The 18,569-nt window shown below is 38.8% G+C and overlaps 1 protein-coding gene and 1 long non-coding RNA gene across 5 annotated transcripts in view; one reads left to right on the top strand and one right to left on the bottom strand.

The window, feature by feature from the left end:
- Positions 1 to 18,569, bottom strand: part of LNP1 (leukemia NUP98 fusion partner 1) — a 38,633-nt gene that overhangs the window by 17,282 nt on the left and 2,782 nt on the right. For all 4 annotated transcript variants that reach the window (XM_060640847.2, XM_060640846.2, XM_060640844.2 and 1 more), the window contains exon 2: positions 14,673 to 14,836. The gene's annotated coding sequence lies outside the window, so the exon portion shown is untranslated. The remainder of the gene's footprint in view (positions 1 to 14,672; positions 14,837 to 18,569) is intronic.
- LOC132684189 (uncharacterized) lies at positions 6,983 to 13,865 on the top strand. The gene is made up of 3 exons (XR_009612610.2): positions 6,983 to 7,057; positions 8,980 to 9,084; positions 13,494 to 13,865. It is a non-coding gene; the product is annotated as an uncharacterized LOC132684189 (long non-coding RNA).

Below are 18,569 nucleotides of genomic sequence, written 5' to 3'. Positions count from 1 at the left end.
TTCTAAGTTGCTAAGGGAAAATAACCAAAGCATAAAATAGCTTGCAACATTTTTACTTCTTGTTTTAAATAGTGAGAGATACAGGCTTGTAACTTTGTATATTTTTATTACAGAATGCAGAAAGCCTGCTTCTCAATGGCCCAGATGAGAAAAGTTATAACTATAAATGTATGCAACCACTATTGGTTGTCTCTATTATTAAAGAAAGAAACATGGTAACTTCATTGGGGAAGCAGGATAGGTATGTCCACAAAACTTAACTATGGATAAACCTCTTCTTTTCTATTCCTCTTAAGACAGGAATGTCTTTTCTTCCAATTTTTGAAACAAAATAATAAATCTATGACCAGTGGATTGAAAACCCAGAACAGATCATACCTAATTATTGCTTAAAAGTATTTTGAGGAAAAGAAATAGGACATTATTTTAAAAACCTCTTTGAGTAACATCTATCTCTTGGAGTTCTGAACCCTTCTTATATTCGGAAATGTTCAGATAAAGTTATAAATATGGAGATTTATTATGTGGAATTGGCTTATGCAATTATAGAGGTTGATAAGCCTCACAATCTACCATCTGCAAACTAGAGACCCAGAAAAGCCAGTGGTGTAATTCAGTCCAAGTCTAAAGACCTGATAACCAGGGGAGCCAATGGTGTAAATCCAAGCCCAAGGGCAGGAGAAGATGAGATATCCCAATTTGTGAAGTGAGGCGGGAAAAAAGGGCAAATTCCTCCTTCTGTCCTTTGTTCTAATCAGACCCTCAACTGATTGGATGAGGCCCACCACACTGGGGAGGACAATCAACTTTATTGAGCCCATCAATTCAAATGCTAATCTCATCTAAAAACACCCTTACAGACACATCCAGAAATAGTGTTTAATCTGGGCACCCCATAAAATTGACATAAAATTAACCATCACAGGCACTAATCCCATTCATGAGGGCTCCACCCTCTCATTTATCTCCCAAAGCCGTTATCTACAAACCATCATATTATATTTAGGCTTCAACATATGAATTTTGTAGGATTACAACATACAGCCCATAGCAGGGTCCCCACATAAACAGCACCCATTAAAAACCATGGGCACTAAGTCCCAAATGAGAATGTAGACACTTCACATGTGTTGCCAAAACTCATTACTGGAGAAATTAAATGCATCCTATAATAAGGCTTCAATGGAAAAAAAATATATATATTTTGGAAGCTTGTGCCTGGCTTTCTTCAGACTTCACCCAACATGCCCTTTACCATTTTAGATTTTACTTTGTATCCTTTCAGTGTAACAAATCTTATCCATAAGTATAACTATATGCTGTGGATTTTTCTAGCAATCTTTAAACTGCGGTGCCAGTTGGTGTCAGAAGTGGGATTTATTAAAAACAGCTCTGACTCACTGAAATATGGCTAAAACAGTGTTTGGAGAAAGGAGGTATGAAAGGGATACAATTGTGAACCTTCACCTCCCAATGGCTACCTAGTCACCTGTGGCATGAAACAGCAGCTGAGATGATGTCTCTTGTGAAAGGTGAAGGTTACCTATGGAATTAAAAATGATAGATCCAACCCTAGGAGAATTGGGTTTATTGGCTGCTTTCGGCCATGGTAGCTAAGGTGAAGGAATAAAAAAGTGCAGGCTGGGTGACACCTTTAGGTTTTGTTCTGTCCTTCAGGTGGGAGGAGAAAGGGTTCAAACATTCCTTTAAAACATTTTGTGTGAGCCAAAATGTTGTATGTTTGTATTGTTCACTCCTCCAAGTGGGAGGAAATAAGATTAAGTCAGTTCCAAGGCTGGAGAAAACTTTACACAAATTAGGAAAAAAAGACAGAGATGGGGGGGGCGGGAGAAGAAGAGGGGAAAAATAACAATCTACCCACTGGTGCAGCAGCCTGTTGCATTCCAGCTGGGATTTCTCAGTAGTTGTAATGTTAATCCTAAAAGTGTTGAATTTACTGCTAAGGTTTGAGTAAACTTGCAACAACAACAACAACAACAACAACAACAACAACAAAAGAAAGAAAAGAAAAAGAAAAGAAAGAAAGAAAGAGCAAGAAAGAGACTTTCTAAAATGTGTTTATTTTTTGTTTTATGGGTATTGCATCTGGGTATATAATTTTTTTAATGATGTAAAAAATATATGCTTGTAATTTCATAAAGGCTAGAAGGATTATTCTAATCTGGTGAAGTCTCCCAATAAAAGTGTTAATATAACATAACTTTCTTGTTTGGATGGATTAAAAATTTAAACTCTATGAACTTCTGAATATTGAAATCTTCATAACTAATTATTTTTGCTATGATTTTTGCCTGTTGGACCCTATGAGAAAAGGCAGACAACATAAAGAGAAATATTCTCCAGAGGAAAATATAGTTTTTGAGGTTTAAAAAGTAGTTTTTTAGCTTGATAATAAGTTTCTGTAAAATCAGAGGTCTGACTCTTACAGGCTGGTGATTTTCTAGACTAAGTGTGTATATTTTTGAGTAGGTCAATTTGAACTCTAAGTCCAACAAGATAAAGGGGGCTTAAAAAGCCTTGGAACACCACTGTCTAACCTGTAGTCTCTCACCTTTGCTGCTGTCAAAGAAAAGTCGTTGGCTTTTTGGAATCCTGAATTCAGAGATCCTAATTGCCTGGACTCGATGGTATGCTGAAACCTAACAACATCTGTAACAGACAGTTCCAATCTTGGAAAGTAGACATAGGCTAAATGAATCAAACAGACTCTAAGACGACTTTAGACTTAAGACACCCCTCTGTGGGGCCAGAAACATTGTGGATGCTGGCTGGAAAACATGGGTCACCTGTAGATACCCACTAGTAAGGGCTCATTCTCTGATGGGACCATCTGAAACCAAGCTGCTAGTGGCTGTATATTTCTAACACAGGGGCTAATTGCATTTGAGATGAATAATCACAAGGAACCTAATGTGTGATTCCCATTGAAAGCTGTTAAGTTGGAAGACAACACAGAATGTAGGGTAGACCTCTCCACTCCACTCCTGACAGAGGGGGGTCTCCTCTCACCCGCTGCTCAGGAATGTCTCACTGCTGTTGACTTATGTCTGACTTTCAAGATTATTTGAAATTTGCAACGACAGACTGATAGCCTGATTCTACCTTACTTACCTTTCTCCTTAGTTAGGCAATTTGATTATTAAATGCAGCAATTCCCAAACAAAGATTGTTCTTTTTCAGGCTGATTACTGAATAAATGATCAGGATGAAAAGGGTGAGGGTTATGTAAACATGTTCTGAAAACTTTTGAAAATTCAGGATTTTGTCCTAACCAGTTCCTGAAGATGATATGTCTTTCTGGTTAAGTTATATTAACAGTGTTTTTCTGTGTAAATTCTTCTATCCCTCTGTTACGAATTTGTTAAATTATCACTTATTAAGTGGAGCATGGGATGTCAGATGGTGAACTGTGGTTCAACAACAGACCACAAGCAGAATTAAAATAGAGAAGGTTTTTATTTACAGGTCCTGGAGGAAGTACCTGGCACACCTTGAGGGCTATTGTGGGGAGGTCATGGCAGAGTGCCGACAGAGTGAGGCAGAAGCTGGGACACAGGTTTTTATTAAAGTCTGCAGGTGGAGTGCTTTGGGATTCCCAGGTCTAAGGTTACATTGGTCAACTCAAGCTAAAAGGGCAGGGTCTGATAAGCCACACGGTAGTCTTATTTAAGGAGCTCCATAAGGGGAAGGCAGTGGGGGTCAGGGGAGATTGTTGATCACGAGGGCTGTTGGGGAAGTGATAGCAGGAACTTACATGTGCCTGTGACTCTGCAGACTGCTATCTAGGGCATGTGCTTGTATGAGGGGTCTAGTGTCAGTTTAAGGTCCCTGCTTGGTCAAACAAAATGATGTCAAGGTAGCAATACCACGGAGTAACAGCTAAATTCTCAATACCCTCTTTACACCCAACCCTTGTTGATGAAAAATGAGAATAAAAAATGACTGGGGAAGAAACATAAAGTAATGATTATTAAATGAGACACACTGATTTTGTAATAACAGAAAACACACACACACACACACACACACACACACACACACACACCCAGCACCTGGGAAATGCCGGAAGGAGGACATTAATGATCCCTATTTCTCATAACTACTCTGTTTTTCAGAACTACTCCTGAATGCCAATGTTGCCTTCCCAGGATGCTGTGAGGTCCTGAATTCAAACCAACTACTGAACCTATGATCACACCTGACAGTGCTGACTGTGGGGCAGCTCCTATGTTCCCATGAAGAACACCTCTAGATGTCGTCCACACTCATGAGGCAAATGAACTGATGTCAAAAACAAGCAAAACTGGCTGAAACTGCCTTCTGGAAGTCCTTCTGGAAAACTAGGGACTCAACTGCATTGCTTGGACTGGACAGAGACCCTAGAGCAGAAGGACCCACAGTGGGAAGCCACACTGGGGGGCCCTGTTAACCTCTAATGCCTAACTAATGTATGCCTTCATTGGGTGACCTAACAATTGCAAACTTTTTGTTTCCAAGAGTACTCTCTGGGATTATACATCTTATACATGCACCTTGACTTTCATGAGTCACCTCAGTCCTGGAAGACATGCAGGACAGCTTCAGCTTTACTAGCCTTGTACTGCACTTGAACTGATGACTTAGGTCAAGTAAAAAAAGTTAATGCAAAAACTTTAGGAGAGGGCCACCTGACTTACTAAAATTGAAATTGTTAATTTTTTAAAAGGTTACTTATTTATTTTGAGAGAGAGAGTGCCTGTGGGCCCATGGGTGGGGGAGGGGCAGAGCTAGAAAGGGAGAGAATCCCAAGCAGGCTCCACAATGTCAGCACAAGATCATGTCATGAACCGCGAGATCATGACCTGAGCTGAAATCAAAAGTCAGACGCTTAACTGCCTGAGCCACTTAGGAGCCCCTGACCTTTATTGTTAATGGGACTTGTTTAATTTTAATTTTTTAAATTTATTTTTAGAGAGAAAGCACGAGCAGAGGATAGGGGCAGAAGAGGAGACAGAGAGAGAGACAGAGGGAGAGAGAGAGAGAGAGGGAGAGAGAGAAAGAGAGAACCTTAAGCAGGCCCCATGCTCAGCACAGAACCCAACTCAGGTCTCAATCCCGTGACCCTGGGATCATGACCTGAGCCTAAATCTTAACCAACTGAGCTACCCAGGCGTCCTAGTGGGATTTGTTTTAATTGGCTAAATCCAGGACTGTGGAGGGCATAAGAGAGTCAGTACAGCAAGTTGCCTTCACCCTGCCGCATGGGGTTCTACTGATGATAATTTTGCTCTAAAAACGTCTTGGCCAAATGGGGTAGACTATGTGGAAAAGAGTTAGCATAGTAGCCTGAGACTACATATCCTTAGAAAAGCCTTCCTGCAAGGTTGGCCCTTGACTGGCATCTGGGAACCTGGCTGGTTAACTTTCCCTAGTATTATAAAATTTACCCTAATTAATGAGTAGTCTAAATAGCTTATCCAAACTTTGGTTTATGCTGAACAACTAGTTTTTTTTTTTTTCTGAAAGTCTGGAATTTCTGTACATGCTAGACAGTGTGTGCCTCATGACCATCATCCAATAAAAGGCCTGGGGTCTGAGTTCCTGGTGAGTTTCTCTGGTAAACAACACTTCTCATTAATGGAAGAATTAAGCATGTTCTATATTCCAAGGGCTCTTGGAAGCTTGAGACAGTTTTCCTCCAGACTTCACTTATGTGTCTTTTTACTTTGATGATTTTTCTTTGCATCATTTTATCAACTGCATGCTGAGCCCTGTGAGTCCTGTGAGTCACTGCACCTAAGGCTGGTCTCCAGGACTCCCCAATACAGGAAGGAAAAGGAACCCTTCACAACTTTGGCCAAAAATTCTCCCAAAGAAATAAGCTATGAAGTTACCCCCCAAATGAAAAAGAATTTGGTCTACATTATACAAAATCAGTCCACTTCCATTTTTTCTCCTACTTTAGCTCATTTACTTAAAGGTATGAGAAAGATGGCTCCCTGATTTGCCTGAACAAAGGTCCTTATAACAAACCCGGAGCAGCAAGGGGACAGCAGCAGCAGTTGTCAGGTCTTGGCAGCTGGCGGAGAACTGCTCTTCCAGTCTGTCTTAGAATCCCTCGCACAAGAGGAGGCCATGTCCCAACCTGGGAGCCTGGCCACCAGCTTCCCCTGGCGGAGCCCTGGACACCTGCCTTGAGGAGACAGTGCCAGGGGCACTGGACCAAAGGGAGCTGCCCTTTGGCCCCTGCTCTAATGTTCTGCCTTGCCAGGCCCACGGTGTGTACTCAAAAGTGTCAAAGGGGCCAAGACAGCTGAAGTTTTCTAGAAAGCTTAAATGTGTGTTTTCTTATCATTCTTAATGTGAAAGGAATTACCTTCCCTTCGAGGGTAGGAAGCTTGTGGTGTGTGTGTTCTCATAAAGCAGTCAGACATCATGGGTGCCCAGGGAATCAGTGAGAATAATCCTTGGGCTATGTGAAAATGAAGCAGCTTTTCGATGCCCCCTCTCACATTCACTGCTTCAGGAGATTACTATCATGAAAAAATGATTTTCTCTTTATTTCATTCTCTCGTTTATTTATTTCCCTTTATATACTGCAATGCCTTCCCTTTATTTATTTCATTCTCTATAGCCCCTATGGTTATAGTAATTTATTTTTTTGGTTCATTTTCTTCCTTGGCAGTTAAAGGGAAGAATTATTCCCCATACTATTTTCAAGCTTTCCTGAGCCAGTCTCATTCGAGAAAGGAGGTGCTATGTATGGGAGAACTGAGCTGCTACATCCTTATATATTTATGTATAGTCAAAATACATCAGCGGTTTTTATACAGTTTCTACTTGCCAGAAAGCAGTGCTTGAATATTTGAAACTGTGTGCTGTTATATTTAGTGTCCTGGTTGTTAGAATGTTCTTTTGCAGGCAACATGTCATAATGTAGTCATCCATTTCCATGATTGTTATCAAGTTACACTGTGAAGTTTGCAGTGTATCAAGTTACACTGTTGAAGTGATCATCAAAGGCACCACTGCTTGGTGTTTAACCAAGGGTCTGAAAGTATGTATTATTTGAGGGCAGATAATCATTATTTATTATTCTAAAAAGTTATGTAGCTTATATCATGAAAACTATTTTTAAAATATACTATTGTTGATGTAAAAAATATATGAGGAGGATGGGCGCCTGGGTGGCTCAGTCCATTAAGCCTCCAATTCTCTCATTCTCTCAGGTCATGATCTAACAGTTGGTGAGTTTGAGCCCTACAATGGGCTCCGGGCTGGCAGGATAGAGACTGCTTGGAGAAGTCTCTCTCTTCCTCTCTTTCTGCCTCTCCATCACTCACAAACACACGTACTCTCTCTTTCTCAATATAAATAAATTTTAAAAATGTATGTATATGAGGGTGGAAAAGGTTTGCCTACAAAAATATTGGTTAGATAAATATCTAGTTACTTTGGCATTAAGCATCATTAAGTTCTGCAGGATTTGGGCTACTGGTGGGTTTCATAATAGTCAAAGTCATTAGATGCTGGAATAGGTTTTTATAAGACAATACATCATCTCTTCCACAGAGAACTTTAAGCATGGCATTCATTCTCATCTGCCAGAGATGGAACCTGTCTAGCTTTGCCTCCAGTAGTATTCTTAATTTTATGGCCTATCAAGGTCTTGTTGATCCCTGAGCAGCTATTATTCTAAAACAGATTGCACATCCTATTTGTTAAAATTTGCCATTATGTAAAAGAAAAAAAAAAAACTTTATCAGTTTAGTTCATCAGTGTGTTATACTTCAGAAAAGGCTTCCTCCAAGTCATTAATTACAATTTCACCAAAACTAAGGGTGATGTCTCAGCACTTTCTTTTAATCTGAGTCTACAAGCCTCCCCATAAGAAATGCCTCAGAAAAGAACTGAAGGAATTAGATAATCTTTTGAGCTCACTTCTAAGAGGGGCAAAATTGTGCAATGTACAATAATGGTGTAGACCACCAAACATTTAAAGGAAACTGTGACAAAATATGACATTTAGGAAAAGAAATTGCAAAGTTTGAGTCAATAAACAATGGGTGGTCCTCAGACTATTATAAATAAAAATTTTAATGAAGCTTCAGAACAATATTTTCTGAGGATCAAATGCCATACAATGTTAGTATGAATATAGTCTTTCTGGAAAGAAATATAGCAAGATGTATTAAGAAGATTTTTAAAAAATATTTATATTCTTTGATCCAGAAATTTTTCTTCTTAGTATTATAGGTATATAAACAGGTACAACAAAAGATATTTGTTCATCATAACATTATTTAAAATAGAAAAAATATGGAAACATCTTAAACGTATGACAATTGAAGACCATGCTAATAAATTATGATATATTCATATAACAGAATTCTGTGCAATCATAAAAAAGCAAGGGATTTAATGACACTGAAAACTTCTCAAAATATTTGTCAACTTGACTGGGCCATGTTACCCAGATGTTTGGTCAAACATTATCCTGGATATTTTTGTGAGGGTGTTTTTGGATGAGATTTACATTTTTTAAGTGTAAACTGTTATTTATTTATTTATGGCAAATAAAATTTCAAAAAAATTTTGAATATAGTTGACACACAATGGTACGTTAGTTTCAGGTGTACAACATAGTGATTCCACATCTCCATATGTTATATTATGCTCACCACAAGTGTAGCTATGTCTGCTACCATACAACATCATTACAATATCATCGACTATGTTCCCTATGCTGTGCCTTTTATTCCCATGCCTTCTTCACTCCGTAACCAGAAGCCTGTATCTCCCATTTCTCTTCATCCATTTGCCCATCCCTCTGGCAACTATCACTCTGGTCTCTTTATTTATAGGTCTAATTCTTTTTTTTGTTTGTTTATTCATTTGTTTTATTTTGTAGATTCCACATATAATTGAAATCATATGTTAATTGTCTTTCTCAATCTGATTTATTTCACTTAACATAAGACCCCTAGATCCATCCATGTTTGTTGCAAATGGCAAGATCTCTGGATGAGATTTATATTTCAGCTGGTGGACTTTGAGTAAAGCAGATTGCCATCCATACTGCAGGTGAGCCTCATTTAATTAAAAAAGCCTAAATAGAAAATAAGGTTGACCTACCCCCAAAATAGGGAATTCTACCAACAGACTGCCTTTGTACTTCAACTGCAATATTGCTTACCCATGAGTCTCTAGCCTGCTGGCCCACTCTGCAAATTTTGGACTTGCCAGCCTCCATATCACGTGAGCCAATTCTTTAAATTAAATCTCTCCCTCAATCTCTCTCTCTCTCTCCATAACACACACACACACACACACACACACACACACACACACATCCTACACATCCTATTGGTTTTGTTTCTCTGGAGAACACTAATATATACAATTCATTAGTATGATCTCAAATATCAACTATGAATCATGGATTTCAGATAATTTTTATTTGTTCTTTATACTTATTTCTATTCTCTTCAAGTGATTATGCATCACTTTTGTAATCATGAAAAGATGTTATTTTAAAATTTGTTAATGTTTATTTATTTTTGAGAGAGAGAGAGAGAGCACAAGCAGGGGAGGGGCACAGAGAGAGGGAGACACAGACTCTGAAGCAGGCTCCAGGCTCTGAGCTGTCAGCACAGAGCCTGATGCAGGGCTCTAACTCACGAACTGTGAAATCATGACCTGAGCCAAAGTCAGAGGCTTGACCAACTGAGCCACCCAGGTGCCCTGAAAGATGTTATTTTAAAACGACTCATGCACGTCATACTTAATGGGGAAAGACTAAAAGCTTCCCCCCTGAGATAAGGAAAAAGGCAAGAATGCCCACTCTCACCACTTTTTTCAACACAGTGCTAGAAGTTCTATCCAGTTCAATAAAGGAAGAAGAATGGAAGTGGGGTGAGCGAAGGCATACAGATTTTAAAGAAAGAAATTAAATTGTCTCTATTTGTGATAATGATTGTCTCTATATAAAATCCCAAGGGATATACAAAAAATACTCCTAGAACCTAGAAGTGAGTTTCAGCAATGTTACCAGATACAGACTCAATACAAAGAAAAAATTAACTGTATTTTCTACATACTGAAAATGAACATACAGAAATAAAAATTAAAATTATAATACCATTTACAATTGCTCCAAAGAGAGTGAAATACCTAGATACAAATCTAACAAAACATGTACAGACACTGTATGCTGAAAAGGACAAAAAGCTGATAAAAAGAAATCAAAGAAGATGAAATAAATAGAAAGGCTTACTCATGAATTAGAAGAGTCAACAGAGTAAAGATGTCATTTCTCCCCATACTGACCTCTAGGTTTAATATAAATGCCTATCAAGGTGTTTGTAGACATAGAAAAGCTTACTCTAAAATTTATAGAAATTCAAAGGACATGAAATAGTTAAAAACAGTTCTGAAAATGAAGAATAAAGTAGAAAAATCATGCTATACAATGTGAAGGCTTACTGTATGGCTACAATAATAAAGAATGTTCTATTGATAGAGAAAGACACACATGGACCAATGGAACAGAACAGAGAATCCAGGAACAGATATAAATATATATATTTAAACTAGATTTTGCAAAAGTGCAAAAGCACTTTTGGCAGGGTGGGGGTGGGGAATAAGGAACAATCTATTCAACAAATGGTGCTGAGACAATTGGACATTCACATTTTAAAAACTGAATCTTCCAGCAGCCATCTGGCAGTGCACACACATGTGTGTTTGCCCTGTTTAAAAAAAAAAAAAAGTAAAAACAAAGTAAAAAATGAATCTCGACCTATGTCTCACACCTTATACAAAATTAACTCACAATGGATCACAGAATTAAAAATAAGTTGTGAAGTTATAAAGCTTCTAGGGAACAAAATGGAGACAATATCTGAGATCAAGAACTAGGTAAAGAGGGGTGCCTGGCTGGCTCAGTTGGTGGAACGTGTAACTCCTGATCTCAGGGTTGTAGGTTTGGGTGTAGATATTACTTAAAAATAAAGTCTTGGGGCACCTGGGTAGATCAGTGGGTTGGGTGTCCAACTCTTGATTTTGGCTAGGGTTGTGATCTCACAGTTCATGGGATCAAGCCCTACATCAGGCTCTGCACTGACAGTACAGAGTCTACTTGGGATTCTCTCTTCTCTCTCTGCCTCTCTCCTATTCACACACACTCTCTCTCAAAATAAATAAATAAATTTTAAAAAAATCTTTAAAAATAAAATTTAAAAAAATAAAAAAATAACAAAGCAAAGAGTTCTTAGATTTGACACTAGACATATAATTCATAAAAGGAAAAACTGATTAGCTAGATCCCATCATATTAAGAATTTTGCTCTGTAAATCAATGAAAAGAAAAGCTAAAAACTGGGAGAAAATATTTGCAAACAATGTATCCAACAAGGACTAGTTTCTAGAATATATAAATAACTGTCAAAATTCAACATTAAAAGAACAAAAGAGCAAAAGACATGAAAGACACTTCATTGAAAAAGATATATAGATAGCAAATAAGCACAAGGAAAGGTGTCGACATCATTACCCATCAGGTAAATGCAAGTTAAAGACAAAATCAGTTATCACTCTAAACACCTATCAGAATGGATAAAATTTATTAAGACTAGTGTAAACACCAAATGCTGGAGATGCAGCAGAGAAGCTAACTCATTCTTGCCTTGCTGGTAGGACTTAAAAGTGGTACAGTCACTTTGGAAACCAGTTTGCTAGTTCATTTTAAAACTAAAAGTGTGGGGCTCCTGGGTGGCTCAGTTGTTTAAGTGTCTGACTCTTGATTTCGGCTCAGGTCATGATCTTACAGTTTGTGAGATCGAGCCCCAAACTGGAATCTGTGCTGACAGTGAGGAGCTCGCTTGGGATTCTCTGTCTCCCTATCTCTGCCCGTCCCCGACTCATGGCATGCACATGCATGCTCTCTCTCTTTCTCTCTCTCAAAATAAATCAGTATTGGGTATAATGCACTATTGGGTATTTACCCTTGAGTAATTAAAACCTATGTTCATGCAAAAACCTACACGTGAATGAATGTACAGATTTGATATACACAATTTAGACTGCCCTCAAGAGAATTATGCTGAGTGAAAAGTCTTAAAAGAATTCATACTATATAATTTTATTTATACAACATTCTTGAAATAACACAATCATAGAGATGAAGAACAGATTAGTGATTGCCAAGGGTTAAGGATTGGGAGCAGGGGGTTGTGGCTATAAAAGTTTAGCATGAGAAAAACTTTGTGATGATGGAACAGTTCTGTATTTTGATTGCAATGGTAGTTACATGAAACATGTGTGAAAACTGCACAGAATTTTAATACACACATACGAGTGCATGTATGACTAATGAAATCTGAATAAATTTTGTAGATTGTATCAATGTCAATTTCCTGGTTTGATATTGTCCTATAGTTATGCAAGTTGTCAATACTGGAAGAAGTGGCATGAAGGGTACATGGGACCTCCGTGTGCATTTATTTGCAACTTTCTGCAAATCCATAATTATTTCATAATAAAAGTAAAAAGAAAAATGACTACTAAGAAAAAGAAACTTCTCTAAATGGGTAGCTACAAGATCAAAATGCTGTTGAGCTAGAGGTATTCGGGGATGACAATAATGAAGACAGCATAGGTTTTCAATCTCTCTGAATCCCCACATAAAAAAGCCAGTAGAACAATTGTAGAGGAACATATCCATAGACAACTCTACAGCAAATATTGGTGACAAAATGGGCTCTGCCCCCAAGTGGACAGTGTGAGTCAAACCACCAAAAGCTAAGACCTGGGACAGTTGTCCAAGCAGGAGGAAAAAGAAGGAAGCAACAGGGCATCTGCCAGACCTGAGAACAGGAGAACCACAAAACAGCCAATAGTTTGGCAAACATAAGGGACCAGTTTAAGAACAGTGCTAATCTTTCATCCACCAGCATTGCTAAATTATTTTATTATTTCTAGTAAATTACACTTTTGGGGGGGTTCTATGGAGACAACCAGATTGTCTGTAGATAATGAAAAGTTACTTCTTCCTTTCCAATCTCCTTTTATTTTCTTTTTTGTCTTATTATTTTGTCTAACACCTTCAGTACTATGTAATAGAACCTGAAGTCCCTGACTGATTCTTGACTTAAAAAAGAGAAAAGTACTAACATTTCATTGTTAGGTATGATAATTTATTTAGACTTCCAGATGATCTTTATAAAGCTTCTATAATAAAAATGTTTTTATAATTGTGTCATGGGCAATTATGGCAAGATAGTAACATTGGTTAAATCTTAATAGAAGATGGTGGTAGAGTAAAAATAATTGCAACTTTTTTGCTACTTCTCCTATGGAAAGTTGGAGTCTAATTCACCTCCCCATGAATCTGTGCTGGCCCTAGTAACATGTCTGACCCATAAAATGTGGCACAACAAGGCTTTACAAAGCCATACAGCTTCTTCCTAGGGCTCTTGGGACATTCTCTCTAGGAACCCTGAGATGGCCCCGACTGCCATGCTGGAAAGGCCACAAGAAGGTGTCCCCCTGAGTAATCTGAAATGCATCCAGTCTTCAAGCCATTTTCACCAAGGTGTCAGGCACTGAGTGAAGCTTTCTGGAACCCTCCAGATCAGGCCGACTGCCAGGAGTATAAACCATTGACACCAACAGAAGAGTCAATCAAGCCTTGCCCAAACTCCTGAGCAATAAAACTTTAAGATATAATAAAATGGTTGTTCAAAGCCACTAAGTTGCTTTAAGCCACTGCTACTTGGGATAGGTTGTTAAGCGGCAATAGTTAACCAGAACATAGACACAGAAACTATCTTTTATGGCTTTACATTTTTTCATAATTTAGCAAAATTGAGTCTCCTCCTCATTGCTGGATTTGAAGCTAGTTTCCACTGGCTTGGAAAAACAACAAAAGGTAAAGATAGGGGACGTATAGCCTAGAGGTCCTCAGGTTCAATGCTAGATCAAGGCTAAGATCAAGTTTGCATAACCAAGGTTCCTAGTCTAATAGGAATGAATTAGAAAATGGTACCCTTTTTTTGGTGGATATTCCACTGCAGGCTGATCACTTAGTGATGGACAGTATCTTCATGCAATTCAGAAAAAGGAGCACCTTTCTCCAGGCAGACACAGCCTGATACCAGACTATGAGGAACAGAATGCAGGCTGGACCTTAGCCCCCACTTGATCCAGCCTTCTTGTGTAGGGCACAATTCATGTAACCTATATATAATATCTTTATAAGTATAAGCAAGGCAACATTTCCACATGCGCAAATGACACAAATTCTTGTGGGTGGTAATGAACTAAATTGATGAGGATAGAAAGATATTAACAAATCTGTGAGTGGGCAGAAAGGTAGCAAATGCGTGCATCAAGTATATGCATGCACGATCAGTCACAGCTAAGGAGAGGGAGCTAGGGTTAAGGAAAAATGCAGAGGTTCCTTCTGACAGCAAAAAGAGCAGCTACTTGATTGAATCATAAAGTGACATTCCCCCTGAGAACAAAGAAGTACCACCCACTTAACTGATGCTTTGATGGAAGTTGAATAAGGCGGAATCCATCAGGAGAAAAATTAGAGAAAAATTAACAGCATGAGGGCTCAGAGGAAACATGGACTTCGATATATCATAAGTAGGGTATGAAGGACAAACCAGTCAGGTCCCAATGGAAGCAGCTTCAGTGGTGCCGATGGTAACAATGACTACAGCATGCTTGGACTGGAAACCAGTAGACAGGATGATGGTGGATGGTGGGGAAGCAGACTATTTCTGGTGATGGCAGCAGTGACAGCATGAGCTGGTCTCTTAGATGATACCTGTGGTTGGACAGCAATGGTGGCATTAGATTATTAATTTTGGCAACAGTAATGGAAATGAAGCAGCAGTCAGGGAATTGTTCAACAAACCCTTCATCAACTCTTTATTCAGCACTGACCACGTTTCAGGTATCATGTTGGGTGGATAAAATAAGTATGTTAACAAACAATTATTATGTGCTCAGCCACGTAATAGATGTAGGAGCACAAAATGACCAGAACATGATTTTCACCCCTCAAGGACTCAGAATTGAATATGGGTAGCACATGAGAACAAATAATTATGGAAATGTAGGAGTTGTGAGGGGGAAATATATATTGTTGTGCAGGTCCAATGCAGGAAGAGAAAGCATATCCCTTTGCTCTGACATATAGCATTACAGGAGACATTGTGTTATGCACTGTATAAGATAAAAGATGAATCAGATATACCTTCTGATCTAGGATGATTATAGTCTAATAGATGAGGCAGGACAAGTATAATTCTATAAAACAAGGTAAAAAGAGTTCTGTTTTAAGAAAGTTCCAGAGAAGTATTTTGGGAGGTTAAAGGAAGGCTCATATATAGTAGATATACTATATATACTATTAAAATAGACTATTTTAAGTAAATGAAAATTCTATTTATTCTATCCTAAATGTCATTTTTTTTTCCTTTTTTGATACCCTTAAATATCATTTCCTTAAAACAGTATCTATTGAGTGCTGACTATATGCTTTGGCCTGAATGTTTGTGTCTCCCCTGCATACACCAAATTCTTAGGTTGAATTCTTAACCCTAATGTGATGGTATTTGGAGATGGAGCCTTTGGGAGGTAATTTGAATTAAATGGTATCATGAAGGTGGTTGGGGCCCTGGTCCTATGCAATTAGTGCCTTTCTAAGAAGAAGCACTAAAGAACTTGTGCACGTAAGCACTCACTCTCACACACACTCTCTCTCTCTCTCCCTTAGTTACCACACAAAAAAAGAGAGGTCATGTGAGGACATGCCAGGACTAGAGCTCTCACTAGAAACCAAATTGGCCAGAACCTTGATCTTGGACTTCCCCGCTTCCACAACTGTGAAAAATAAATTTCTGCTGTCCAAGCCACCCAGTCTATGGTATTTGGTTATAGCAGCCCTAGGAGACTAATACAGATTTTGGCACAGTGAGTGAGGCACTATTCCCCCAAAACTCATGTCCTCACAGGTAAAATACATTCATTTCATCCCAATATCCCCCAACTACTCATTCCAGCATATACTCTAAAAGCTAAAGTCCAAAGTCTTGTTTCAACATCATCCAAATCAAACATGGATGACAAAAAAAACATTGAGTGAGACTTAAGATATGATTTATCCTGAGGCAAAATTCCCGTCCAGCTGTGAACCTGTGAAACCACACGTTATTTCCTTCTGAAATACAATGATGTGACAGAAAGATTATAGACATTTCCATTCCAAAAAGGAGAAATATGAAAGAAGGGTTGAGGGGTCCCAAAAAAGTTCAAAATTTAGTAAGGCAAATCCCATTAGATCTTAAGGCTCAAGAACAATTTTCTTTGTTTCCATACTCTGCCCTCCAGGCCCAATTGGATGGCAGGGTCACCTCAGTGAGGGAGGGGAACAGCCCAGTCCATGCAGCTTTCTACAAGGGTGACTGCCTCTGAGGCACCTGGTGGGCCCACCCTTTGAAATAGAGGAGGAACCAGCCCTGCCCTCTGACTCTGTAGTGGGAATGGCAGTCCTCATTTTTTAACAGCCTCTGGGGTCATTGTTCCTTTTGAAAGATAAGGCATGCTTATAGCAGAGTAGCTCTATGGTCCCATATGGTCTCATATATCACAAAAGTCCAATAGCCTTCCTTCATTCTGCTGTTCCCCCTTCATTTTGGTCCTCTTTAGTCCCAGCTGGCAGTGTTTCTTCTGGTATTACTCCTGGCTCTGCTGAGCTGGCTGATGAAGCTCATGAGTTGTACTCAAGATCTATCAAACAGTTGTTCAGCCATACCATTAGTGTTTCTTTGAGAACAAGCTTTCTCATTTTGCAATATGGATAGGCTAAGAATTTTCCAACCTCCAGTTTTTAGTTCCTTTTTACTTAACAGTTTCTTCTTTGGTACATCTCTCTCCTCTTCCATTTTACTGAAAGCAATAGGAAGGACCCAGACCACAGCTTCCATATCCAATTTTATCACTCATAAGTCCTACCTTCTACAAAACACTAGGACACAATTCAGCCAAGTTCTTTGGCACTTTATAACAAAGATCATTTTCCTCCAGTTTCTAGTAACCTGTTCCTCATTTACTCTGAGACCTCACTGAAAGAGCCTTTAACATCTATATTTCTACCAACATTCTGTTCATGATTATTTATGTATTTCAGTAAGAAAATGGATGCTTGGTCTCCATCTCTCACTTTTTTCTTTCTGAGCCCTCAACAGAATTGCCTTAAATGTCTTTGTCTACCAATAGTTCCTTCACAGAAATCTTGGCTTTTTCTAGCACATAACTGAAAACTCTCAGCCTCCACCCATCACAACTCCAAAGCCACATCCACATTTTTAGATATTTCTCACAGCAGCACTCCACTCCTAGTACCAAAATTTGTATCACTTAGCATGCTCCAGAGAAACAATCTATTGGATATATATGTTTATAAAGATATTTGTTATAAGGAAGGGACTCATGCAATTATGGAAGCTGAGAAGTCTCAAGATCTGTAGTTGAGAGACACCCAAGAAAGCTGATGGTACAAATTGCAGTCTGAAAGCTGGCAAATTCAAGACCCAAGAGCCAATGCTTCAGTTAATTCCAAAGGCAGGAAAAAAAAAAAAAAAAGAAAAAGAAAAAAAACAAACAATGTCCCAGCTACAGGCAGTCAAGCAGTGGAACCTCCCTCTTACTGAGGGAAGATTAGCTTTTTTATTCCTTTCAAGCCTTCAACTGATTAGGGCCACTCACATTAGGAAGAGCAATCTGCTTTACCTAAATGTTAATCTCATCCAAAAACAGCCTCACAGACACACCCAGAATAATATATGGCCAAATATCTGGGCACCGTGTGGACTAGTTGACCAGATAAAATTAACCCTTACACTATCTTCTGGGCTCTGGAGTACAAGATGAACAAACTTTTTGTAGAGTTTATGTCCTTTGAGGGGTCACATAAATAATTTCAAATACTGCCAAGTGCTATGAGTGAGCTTCACTCATAGATGAGCTTCATCTATAAAATAGATGAAGTGTATGGAAGGAGGTGGGGGTGGGCAGGCATTTCCTTATAGGAAGTAGAGAAGGTCTAAAAGTTTCTGAGCTCAAGAATGAAATTGGAGTTATGCTTTGGGAAGAGTAATCTAGTCTCTAGGTGCAGAGTAACACATAGAAGAGAGGTTCTGGAAGCTGGGAACCTAATACAGCATTCAGAAAAGATAAAATAGAGAAAAGAGGGTCTGTGGACTCACTGGAAGGCTTGAACACCAATCAAGCAGCTATCTACCAATTCTACAAATAATAAAGTCTTTCAGGTAGCAATGACAATTAAGGGCATAGAATTATACAATTTTAAAGCTATGAGGAGCCTTAGAAATGATCTAATCTGGGGCACCTGCGTGGCTCAGTCAGTTAAGGGACCGACTCTTGATAATGGCTCAGGTTGTGCTCTCACTGTCTTGAGATCCAGCTGCTTAGAGCCCCAGATAGGGGTCCCCACGGGCTGAGTGTGGAACCGGCTTAGGATTCTCTCTCTTCCT

The sequence above is a fragment of the Panthera onca genome, chromosome C2 (genome assembly GCF_046562875.1).
Source record: "Panthera onca isolate mPanOnc1 chromosome C2, mPanOnc1 haplotype 2, whole genome shotgun sequence".
NCBI classification, from domain to species: domain Eukaryota; kingdom Metazoa; phylum Chordata; class Mammalia; order Carnivora; family Felidae; genus Panthera; species Panthera onca.
This window is presented reverse-complemented; position numbering and strand designations above follow the sequence as displayed.